Raw genomic sequence first — 11,201 nt, 5'->3', positions numbered from 1 at the left:
CTCAGCATTTCAGTCAAGCACATGCAGAGGTTTTGGTGCCACTCTCAAATCCACAGAAAACCAGCATTCCAGTGGCCTGATCAGTTATTGCCATTAATGAGTAACAAAGCATGAATTAAGTTATACCAGGCATTGCTGCAGCAATCTGTGTCCTACCCCTGTCCTGAAAAAAAGCCTGTTTTCCCTCATCCAGCTGAATCCTACCACAAGATATCCCTGCAGCAATGACTTCCATCAGTGCAGACAAGGTCTACCATCTCCAATGCCCTTCAAAGGGCCTCTTGAATTTCATCTACCCCAACCATGAGACCCATGCACCAACCAAGCTATTTGAAGTACTTAAACCAACCCTCAGTTCATGGGCAAAGACCATGATGCTGCAGAGTAGGTGTTGGAAGGGTCTTCAGACCACCAGCTGACCACTAACTTGGCCACGAGAGCACCAGGGATGATTTTCATTATTTTCTTAATGAGAAGTGACATGTTATGTATCCACAGCCACTCAGGCTCAAAATACAGTAATTCAGTGTGATAAGATGACAAGTAAGAGGTAAGAAGTTAATGGTGTGGTGCCTTGTTGAACACAGCTTGTCATGCCTCATTAGATTTAAGAGAGTTATCTGAGACTGTGTAATTATCAGAGACAGTAAAACTGTTGTATTAAAGATAAAAGCTAGTATTATAGAGAAATAATTAACTGCTTAATAGGGCATTTACTGTGCAGAGCTGCAGCAGGCTGTCTCCAAATTAAACCAGAAATCCAGCCAAGATTACCAGAGCTTAACAGGGAGCAGAGTCATTTGGTAGCTGTGACCCAGTGTTTAGGGGTGATGTTAAATCCACACTAAAGCAGCATCAGGTCTTAGAAAGCTCAAGGAGATGAGGGAGCACAGAAAGGTTCTGGAGCAACAGGCTGAGCAGTGACTGCAAGGCATCACACTCCTCTTCCAAGGCCTGCAGGAAGCCAAGCCACGGCAGGCACAGACACAGGCTCAGCTGACTGACACTGGAAAAAGGCTGAAGTCTCCTTTGCTCTTCAAAAACATGTCTCCACTCACTGGGGTCAACTCAATTTTCCACCAGCTGTAGGCATGGGTTTGCTACCACAGCTCAGATAAAATAAACCTTAAGGGTGGATTGATCCAAGAGAAGTTGTGCCTGCATCAAGCAAACAAGACATATGTGATATTTAAATTCTAGCACCCACAACAAACTAAAATTTTTGAAACACTTTAAACCAATTAAAAATTGAGTTTAGTGCACACAGAGCTATACAGGATGGGAGAGAACCCCCTCACAATTCGATTGAAAATGAGAATAGTGTGTACTGGGTCTACACCAGAAGACAGGAGGAATTTGCCTTTCCAACAGTGCTCCCAGCAACAGCGTAGATTATTTTAACTCTGCTTCCCTTCTCAGTTTTGTCCATGTGTAAAGCAAGCTGGTTCATGCAAGGAAGCAACATTACTGCACATCTTGGGAAGAAATTCTTCATTATGAGGGTGATGAGGCACTGGTACAGGTTGCCCAGAGAAGCTGTGGATGCCCCATCCCTGGAAGTACAGAAAGGCAGGTTGAATGGGGCTCTGAGCAACCTGGTCTAGCAGAAGGTGTCCCTTCCCATGGCAGTAAGGTTAGAAATGGATGACTTTTAGCGTCCCTTCCAACCATTCTGTGATTCTAAAATTCTCTAAGAGTCAGGAGAAGAGGATCCAGGTCTATCCCATTGAACAGGAGCCACTCAGACATTAAACAGCTGCCATCACCACTGAGATGAAAGCCTGCTTTCTTGAGGGTCTGTCCTCACAAGTTACCACACTCCACCCCTCCTTGGCTCCAGTCACTGCAGACAAAAAGCTGTGAAGTTGAACCAAAAGGGAAGGAAGATGAGTGACAATTTGAGAGACATACCCTGCCCACAGCTGAGAAAGGGTAGGGCAGGAAACAAAATACTCCCCAGCCCTTCCTCTTCAGTCAAGGACAATAAAGATCATACAGGCTTGAAGTCCCCTCAGAACCACCAGGCTGGGTGGAAGCTGACAACTCAGTAAGAACCAGTGAAATGTCAAAAAAATTTGGGAGGAGTCTTCAATATAGATCTGTAAACAGTTAGAAAACTAGAAGGTAAAAGCTCAGTGACAGCTACTCTCACTCCTTTCCCAGGGTAATATAGAGGTAAACATTTATTATGGTGTTCTCTAGATGCAGTAGAAAGGGAACAGAGAGTTTTGCCTGCCCTAGACACATAAAACTACCCTGAAGTTGCCTGAGCTTGGAGCAACCGATGTCCCACAGTTTACTTTTGGTTTTAAACACAAATTCTCCAATTATAACTAAGACAAGGACAGCAACAACAATCCAATGTCCTTGTGCTGTTCCTCACCCCATTCATGGTGGAGCATCACCCCTGCATCCCCCACTGACCCTACATTGCATTCAGGTAGACCTACTGCTGATTTGTGCATCAGCACAGGTGCCTTTCATCCCTATTGGAAATAAAACCCCTAATTTAGGCAGTTAACTGCAGAATCAACCAGCTGCAGATTAGCAAAACAGGCTACCAAGTCAGGTTTCTACAAAATTATAAGGGAAAGTTTACTTCCTTAGGAGGTGGTTAGACATGCTTGGCTGAGAGTCAGACCACCTCCTTGGTAAATCTTACTGCAATCAACCACAGGATTCAAAAGTTGAGGTTTGGAAGGGAGATGTTGACTCAACAGACCAGGCTTTTGGGATCTGATTTAAAGGGATGCAGGCCTGACCCCACAAAGCTCAGCAACAGGCCCCAGGGGATGGATACCAAAAGTGAACTTGATACTAGAAGTAGTTAGAAGCATTAAGAGACTTAAATTGTGAAAGATCCAACAAAAATAAAGGCTGAAATGCCCAGAAGAGGCATTTAAGATGCTTTAAGACAGGGATTAGCTAAATTGCCTGTTGTAAAGCCCATGTCCAGGGCCACATCCCACTAGCAAGAGGGTCAGGACTTTATTTCTGGCCTGTGCAGAAGAGGACTCGGAGCTACTGTACCAGGGAGGAAACAGAAGCTCTTCCCCTGCCCCACCTCCGTGTTATTTATAGGCAGTACAGTCTCCAACAACACATTTTAACCCATTTTGCAGGACACACCCTTTCCCAGGCTTTTTCCAACCCCAGGCAGGAAAGAAGCCAACATGCAGGATGCAGAGCCAAAACCCTGGGGTCTGCACTATTTTTAGGCTGAGCCTGCAGCTCCTCAGACAGCTCCACACAAGACACAATGGGAGGAAGCAGCAGACACTGTTTGCTGAGAGCAGCCAAGGTGCTGCTGCCCAGCTAAGTGTGAAACAGGCACTCTCCCATCAGTTCAGGGAGCAGCAAAAGTCCTGGTTCTCCTCCTCAAAACACCTCTCAGTGGTTTAAGGAGACTGACTGCTACTGACTTACATCCCCTGATCTGCACAAGGTGTATTCAGTCATTCCCTCCCAAACACCCTTGTACCAGTGCTACAAGAACATAAGAGCCTGTAGCAAAACTGTCAGAGGGGATACTCTTGGGAAGGAATAGAAATGGAGGTTATGTTTCACGGAATCATCGAAGGGTTGGGATTGGAAGGGTCCTTAAAGACCATCTAGTTCCAACCACACCTGCCATGGGCAGGGACACCTTCCACTAGACCAGGTTGCTCAGAAGCCTCAGCTGGAACATTCATCCTTCTGGAGAGTCCAACTGTCCAAATGAAGGCCACAGAGTACTTTGGCGTGGTTCTCAGTTTTAAGTTCTACCCTTTGTGCCTTATTTCTGTGCAGATCTTTAGAGCTGTCATTACAACCAGTTGCCAGGTGTCACAAACCAAAGCTGGGAGATAACAAACATTAGTCATGCTTTGCAGACTAATTATTATTACTAACAGAGCATGTTATTTGATGACACAATAGATCTTGTAGGAGACCTGGACTGGGGGATGGAGTCCAAATCAAATGCAGAATGCCCTGGGGGAGGCAGTAGTGACTCTCTTCTTTAAAAAGAACCACTACATTTCAAATCAGTCCCTTGAAAAATGGAGTTAAGACAAGGAAAGAATAAAGTTAAGACCAGAAGATCCAAGATCATTACAAGAAAACACCTGAAGAACGAAGTGATGCAACTGGACAGTTAGTTATCATAGAACAGTTAGTTATCATGGTTTGGGTTGGAAGGGACCTAGCTTCAACTCCCTTTTAATGTTCAAGATAGCATTTTATCCAACTCCAGCTCTAATCACGAAAATCTACCTGCCATACAGCTTTCTGACAAATCCTGTTTAAAAAAACAGCTGGAAATTTAACAGACTCCTTAAAGCTTTACTTGCTACATCTCTTAGCTACAGAAGAGTAGTTTCCCTGTAAAGTTCCTTGTAGAGTTAAGTCACCCAACAACATCAACTGCTCACCACAGAACCAACTCAGCAAGGTTCTCCACTGCCCACTCTGCCAGCTCATTTCTCAGCTCACCCAACCCACTTGTTCCTTCAGGAACCAGGAACCTCCCAGCCCCTGCTCAGCCACAGGGTTTAGCTGTTCAAAAGGTGACGGCCAGGAAGGGGTCAGTGTAATCAGCAGCTGAAATTCAAAAGCCCTGTGGAAAGCTGTGTGCAGCTTAATGAAGCACACTGAGGGCTGCACAGACCTTCCAGCCTACAAAGCACAACACGTGTTTTCAAGCTCAGCCAGTTTTCGGATGTACTGAAGCAGAAGAAAAACGTACTGAGAGTCCTGCCATGTGCAGCTTGGTGCTTAACCCACAAACCTACATGTAAATTGGCTACCACAGGCAGCAAAGCTCTGCCAGAGACACAGTTAACCTCTGGGGTTTTGCTCTTCCCAAGAGGGAAAAGCACTTACAGGGGTGAAGCTGGAATTTAAATACATATGTGTGAGAACAACCAAAATCACACACAATTACACGTTCGTGTGAGAGGAAGCAAAGTCAGCAGAGCCTGTCTTGAGCACAACAAGCCTGTAGTGCTGTTGTGTCCTGAGCAGATTTATTTCAAAACAGAATGGGAGTCTGGACAGATCAAGTGTTCTATCATTTATTTCTTCTCTTTCCTCACACGGGCTCACACTTCCACCCACTGTTATGAGATATTTTCAGTGTAAAATCAAAACACAAACCAGAAAGCACTCAGGATACTTTTGAAGCACAGAAACAGTGTAGCAATTCAAGCTATGTGCAACAACAAGCCTGAACTTAGCACTGGGGCAGGATCACAGAATGGTTTGTGTTGGAAGGGTCCTTTAAAGGTCATCTAGTCCAACCCCCCCTGCCATGGGCAGGTACACTTTCCACTACATCAAGTCGCTCAGAGACCCATCCAACCTGACCATGTGAATGTTTCCAGGGATGGGGCATCCACCACCTCACTGGGCAACCTGTTTCTGTGTTTCAGCACTCCCACTGTAAAAAAATTCCTACTATATTTACTCTAATCTTCCAGTTTAAAACCATTACCCCTCGTCTTATCACTACAGAGCCTACTATAAAAAGTCCCAAGAGGTGACTTAAGAATCTGGTAGAAATGAGTACCACAGCTTCCACTCGAATTTCAGACAATCCCATACCCAAGGATGCTGCCTCCCATTTTCACTAACCAATTGCCCATCATACAGGAGAAAAATGCACTGGTCAGTCCACAGAGACCAGGGAAACACAGACCACAGAGCAAGGGGATACTTCTGATGTTCTTTAACAACTGTTTTCTACCACTCCTCCTTTCACAGGAAGTCTGGAAAACTGCTATTTTGTGGTCCTGTCTCAGGACAAGGTACTTGGATAAAACACCATCCCAGGTCTTAACAGAGCATCTCCATCAGCAAGTCCTGCCTGGGAGGTCAACACCAGGGTCCCTACTGCCAACAGCTCTGCCTGTTTAGACTAAGAGTTAACCCAGCAATGATGTGCAGGAGGAGATAGAGGGACATTGCTGTCATATGAGGCAGGATCAAGAAATTTTCAAAGGACAAGCTGAAATTCAAATTTCGCTGTGAGAAGTGGACTCTTGAGCTCAGTACAGTGCAGCTCTCCTTGCCTGGCAGTGTAAACACTCTCCCAGAACTAAGTCTATTTTCACACCTACAGCACAAGTTCTACTAAACCTCATTCTGGAGCTCAGAGGGTTGCCAAGACAGTTTCAGGAAGAAAGATATTTGGAAGAAAAATAAATGTTCTTACATGTCCTGCACGCTGTTTGTGGTGGGGTAGAAAGTAAGTATACCAGCTCCAAAGAAAACTTCTTCCATTCACAATAGAATTGTAAATTGGAATTCCCCAAATCTGTTAATTGTGTACTCCACTTAATTCACAAAAAAGGCTATAATTCATGCAGAATATCTCCCCTCATTTCAAAGGATTTTGCTGTCCAGTGTGCAAACCTGGACAACTTTCGCTAGTGTACAGCCCCTTCCTAAATAAAATTTTAAACAAATAGCAGCAACTGTAGGAACCCAGCCCTCAAAAATCACACCCAGCCTCTGCAGCTGAGGTAACTGCAACGCTGCTTCTTCCACTCAGCTGAGCGATGCTCGTGGCAAAGCATTACAAACTACTTCAGATGGGATTGCACAACTATCCACACCCCTCAGTGTCATGACCTCCCCAAGGGGAAGCTCTTGCACAGGAATCCAGATTGCCACAACTGTGCAGCTGCTAAACTTCACTGCCTCTGCTTTCAAGCGTTGGTGTTTCAGTTCTCCCAGCAAGTGTCCTTACAGCCAAAGGGCCTCCAAAGCCACTCCAGGCAGGTGGGAAGGGTAACACCTCATTGCCATTTGATTACCAAATGCAGCAAAGCTGCAACCAGAGCAAGCCTTGGACCACACTGGAATTAGGCTTGACTATAACCTTAAAGACCTTCTTGCTGGAAAAGCAAGAGTGTGTTTGTAGGCTGAAATGAACTCTGTCATCACTGCTGCTCTTGGTAGTTGACAGACTGATATAAACCTACTAAATAGCTTTCCTGGCTCCCTAGGATTTATTTCTGGGTTCTGTTTTTACCACATAAAGGACCCATTTCACATACCCCACTGCAACCACCCCACTCGTCCCATTCAATCACTCAAGTCTAACTTCCTCCTTTGTTAGGTTTTCCTATCCGGTTGGCAGGAGAAAAAACTGTCCACAGCTCCAAGAAACAAATTCAAGGACACAAACTCTTCTGGCAAAAAAAAACATAAAAATTTACCCTTCCTGCAATGGCCATGCTTGGGACCCACATCATGAATACTCTGAGCACACTCCCTGCACAAACACCTGCAAAACTTCGCAGAGCACCACATTTATTTTTAGTCTGAGTTTTTCTAGGTGTTTCCAAGTGCTCTGAACAGTAGCCACAGCATTTGGAAGTCTTATTTATTCAAATTCAGGTCCTCCTATAGCTGAGCTGCTGCTTTAACACAGAAGGAATGGAAAAGGCATTGGCTTGGGTTTGGACAGGAATTTCATAGCATGGTTTGCCTGGGAAGGGACTTTGAAGACCATCTAATTCCAGCCTTCCACTAGTCCAGGTTGCTCCAAGCCCCATCCTACCTGGCCTTAAACACTTCCAGGTATGGGGCAGCCACAGTTTCTCTGGGCAACCTGTTCCAATGCCTTCCCACCCTCATTGACCTTGTTTCCACCCACTGATCTGTAGGCGTGAGCAAGCTGGCCGGTAACATGCCAGTAAAGCAGAAATCAGTCATAAACACAACAGAAACACACACCCAGGAATGCCACAGTACTGAAGGAAGCAGTATCAAAGAAGGGCTGACCCCAGTGACAGCAGCATCCCAAGTTCTGGATGATGCAGTCATCCAGCTGGGACTGCCTGACTTGATGCTGGGCTGGATGTAGTGGGGATGCAATTGAGTTCCCAGGAACCCTTTTACTCGGCTCAAGATGCGTCTATACCTTCCAAAGGAGCCTTCTCCTTCCCAGAAGGCTTCCAACTGACAGAGCCACAGGAATAGCCCAAAAGCTGCAAGTTGTTGCCCAACATAAAGCCATTGGGAAGCCCAGTACAACCATCATGGGTTAGGAGTCAGCACAGAAACAGCCCAAGACTAGATCCAAGAAAGCCTCCGGCTGGGGGTGTGTGACAGGGGCACAGATAAGACCCAGCTGGGGTGGATTAGGGACCACCAGCCCAGCTGCAGCCAGAGGAGGTGCTGTGGTTGGGATCCCAGCGTTGTAAACACATCTGCTTTTGGGGTCCCAGCCAGCAGTTCCTCCACAGCTTTAGGCACTGAGCTGATTCACAACAAAACCGCAGAATCAGCTTTCGGTTTCTCCTCATTAACCAAGATGTTGTTAATGTTCAAGGAAATACCAGCCCTTGCACCAGGGGGAGGACAGCAGTTTGCCCAGGGCTGATGATTTGCTAGAAGGGGTTATGTAGCCTCACCCACAGAGGTTATTTTGACATGATTTACCGGTGTCCTTGATTTTATGAGACACCCCATGGAGTTTACAGGACAATTAACCCATATGCACGTATCACCAAGGGGAACAGGAACAGAAAAAGAGACCAATCTCTTCTTACTGTCAATATTTGGTGAAACACAAGCAGTGACATGTTGCAACTGGGCTTCTCCAGCTGGAAAACGGTATCAGTTATCGCTGGGAAGAACATGTTGCAGTTTTCTCTGGCAGCCCGGCGTTAACCGCAGCGCTGGAGCCTTTGAAAGTGGTTTCCAGAAGGCAGAGAAGGGCAAGAGAACCTCAAAATCTGCAGCTACTTAGCCAGAGAAGTTGAAAGTTTCAGTTCCCTGTCACCACAGGCTTTCAAACAAGAAAAACAGATCGAGTTCTGGCGTGTTTTTCAACTTGTGTTAAACCACTTAACCCTTAGAAGTAGCAACACACACATTGCTCTGAGCAAAACGCAGCTGCAGCACAAAACAAGAATAAATTTTCTCGGCTCTTTCAGCATTAATGTTCCCCCCCTTTTCACAGGATCACAGAATCACTGAGGTTGGAAAAGACCTCCAAGATCATCGAGTCCAATCATTAACCCAGCACTGCTAAGTCCACCAGTGAACCACATCTCTAAGTGCCACATCTACATGCCTTTTAAATCTCTCCAGGGACGGTGACTCCCCCACTGCCCTGGGCAGCCTGTTCCAACTCCCCTTTCGGGGAAGAAGTTTTTCCTAACATCCAACTTAAATCTTCTCTAGTGCAACTGGAGGCCGTTCCCTCTGCTCCTGGAAATCACAACCCGCGTGATTTTTCTCCCTCCTCAGCTGTTTTCTCTCACTACCCCGCTTCGCAGCAACCAGCAAAACACGTTCTCTCCGTAAACTCCTTCCCCAGCCTCTCAAGCCCGGAAACTTCGCAGCTGAAGCAAAACTCAACAAAACAGCATCGCAACGCAATTAAATCACCCTCACCCAGCCAGCGCCGTACGCGGACACCCGCCGTTTTTGCTGCCCCCTCCCCAGCGATTCCCGCGAGTTACACCAATAGTTATTTACCCTTCATTAAAAATTTTCTAAGTTGACTGGCAACTGTGCTCGCACAGCGCGGGCCAATTTTTAGCAGATTATCGGCCGCACGCTGCGGTGCTTCATTACCATCAGATTTAGGGTCTGGGGGCTGGGGGAGTTTTTTTTAAGACGGAGCATTTAGGCGCTGCAATGCCGGCTCGGGAACATCACCCGCAATTCCCACTGGGAGGCTAAGACACAAAACTTGGAGGTGTTTTTAAGCGAAACGGCGCCCCCCCCCCGAGCTCGCCGAGGGCACGCGGGTCCCCCCAGGTCACCCCGCCGCGGCAGGGGGTTGGCCCCGAGCCCCCGGTACTCACGCATGCAGGCGTGCTGAAGGCGCAGAGAGGCCCGAGCAGCGCCTGCAGCAGCACCCGAAGCGCTCCCAGCAGAGCCCCGCTGCCGCAGGCCGTGCGCCGGGCGGGATGGCACGGCGGGGTGGGATGGGGTGGAATGGAGTGGGATGGGATGGAGCGGAGCAGAGCGGAATTGTCCCAACTCCGGCCCCGCCGCGCACAAAGGCGGCCCCGAGCCGCCCCCGCCCCCTGGACCGCCCCGTCGGCAGCACTCGGGGCGGGGCAGGGAGGAGAACGGGAATGGGGAGGGGTTGGGATGGGAGCGGGGAGAGAGTTGGGGACGGTGGCGGAGTTGGAGGGGGGACGGGGACAAGGACGAGATGGGGTTGAAGATGGAAATGGGAACGAGCATGAATACAGGGATAAGGATGGGGATGTTGAAGGGGTTGGAGGCAGGGATGTAGTGGGGACAGAGATGGAGCCAGGGATGGGGATGAGGATGGAGAAGAAGACAGACGGAGATGGGGTTGGAGATGGAGACGGGAACTGGTATCAAGATGCGGATAAGGACGGGTATGTGAAAGGGTTGGAGATGAGGATGCAGTGGGGACAGAGATGGAGACGGAGACAGGGATGGAAATGAGGATGACGATGGAGAAAGAGATGGGGATGGGAATAGAAATGGGGATGGAGACAGGAATGGGGTTGAAGATGAGGATAAGGATGTGGACATGAAAGGAGCTGGAGATGGGGTTGCATGGGGAACAGAGATGGAGACAGGCAGGCATGGGGATGGGATAGGGATGAAGATGGGGACAGAGATGGAGATGGAAACAGGGATGGGCATTAGGATAAGGGTGGGGATGTGGATTGGATGTGGATGTAGATGAGGTTGGAGATGGGATGGAGATGAAGGTGGGAATCAGAATGGAAATGGAGGCAAAGACAGGGATGTAGAGGGAGACAGAGTTGTGAATGTGAATGAGGATGAGAACAGAGATGGAGATGGGGGTTCTGTTGGGGACTGGGGTGCTGGGTTGGGGAAATTGTGCTGAGGTTTGGAGTGCTGGGTTAGAGAAGTCCTGATGAGGAAAGGAGTGTTGGACAGGGAAGGGTGGATAGGGATCCTGACGGGGTTTGAGATGCTGGGCTGAGGGAGTCCCAGAAGTGTTTCAGGTGCCAAGATGGGGAAGTTCCAGCAGGGTTTGGGTTGCCCTGGCTGGAGAGGTCCTGCCAAGGTTTGGAATGCTTGGCTGGGGAGGGTTGATGAGGATTATGGTCAAGATTGGGGTGTGAAGTTGAGGGGTTCTGGCAGGGATGAGTGTGTTGGATTTGGGAAGTCACAGTGGATTTGGGGTACAGAGGTCCTGGTGAAGTTTGGGTCACCAGACTGGAGAGGGTCCCAGCAGGGTTTTGAGT

This window comes from Manacus vitellinus, unplaced genomic scaffold, assembly GCF_001715985.3.
Source record: "Manacus vitellinus isolate BGI_N305 unplaced genomic scaffold, ASM171598v3 scaffold_65_pilon, whole genome shotgun sequence".
In the NCBI taxonomy this organism is placed as follows: Eukaryota; Metazoa; Chordata; class Aves; order Passeriformes; family Pipridae; genus Manacus; species Manacus vitellinus.
The sequence above is the reverse complement of the archived record's forward strand: the minus strand, read 5'-3'. Positions refer to the sequence as shown.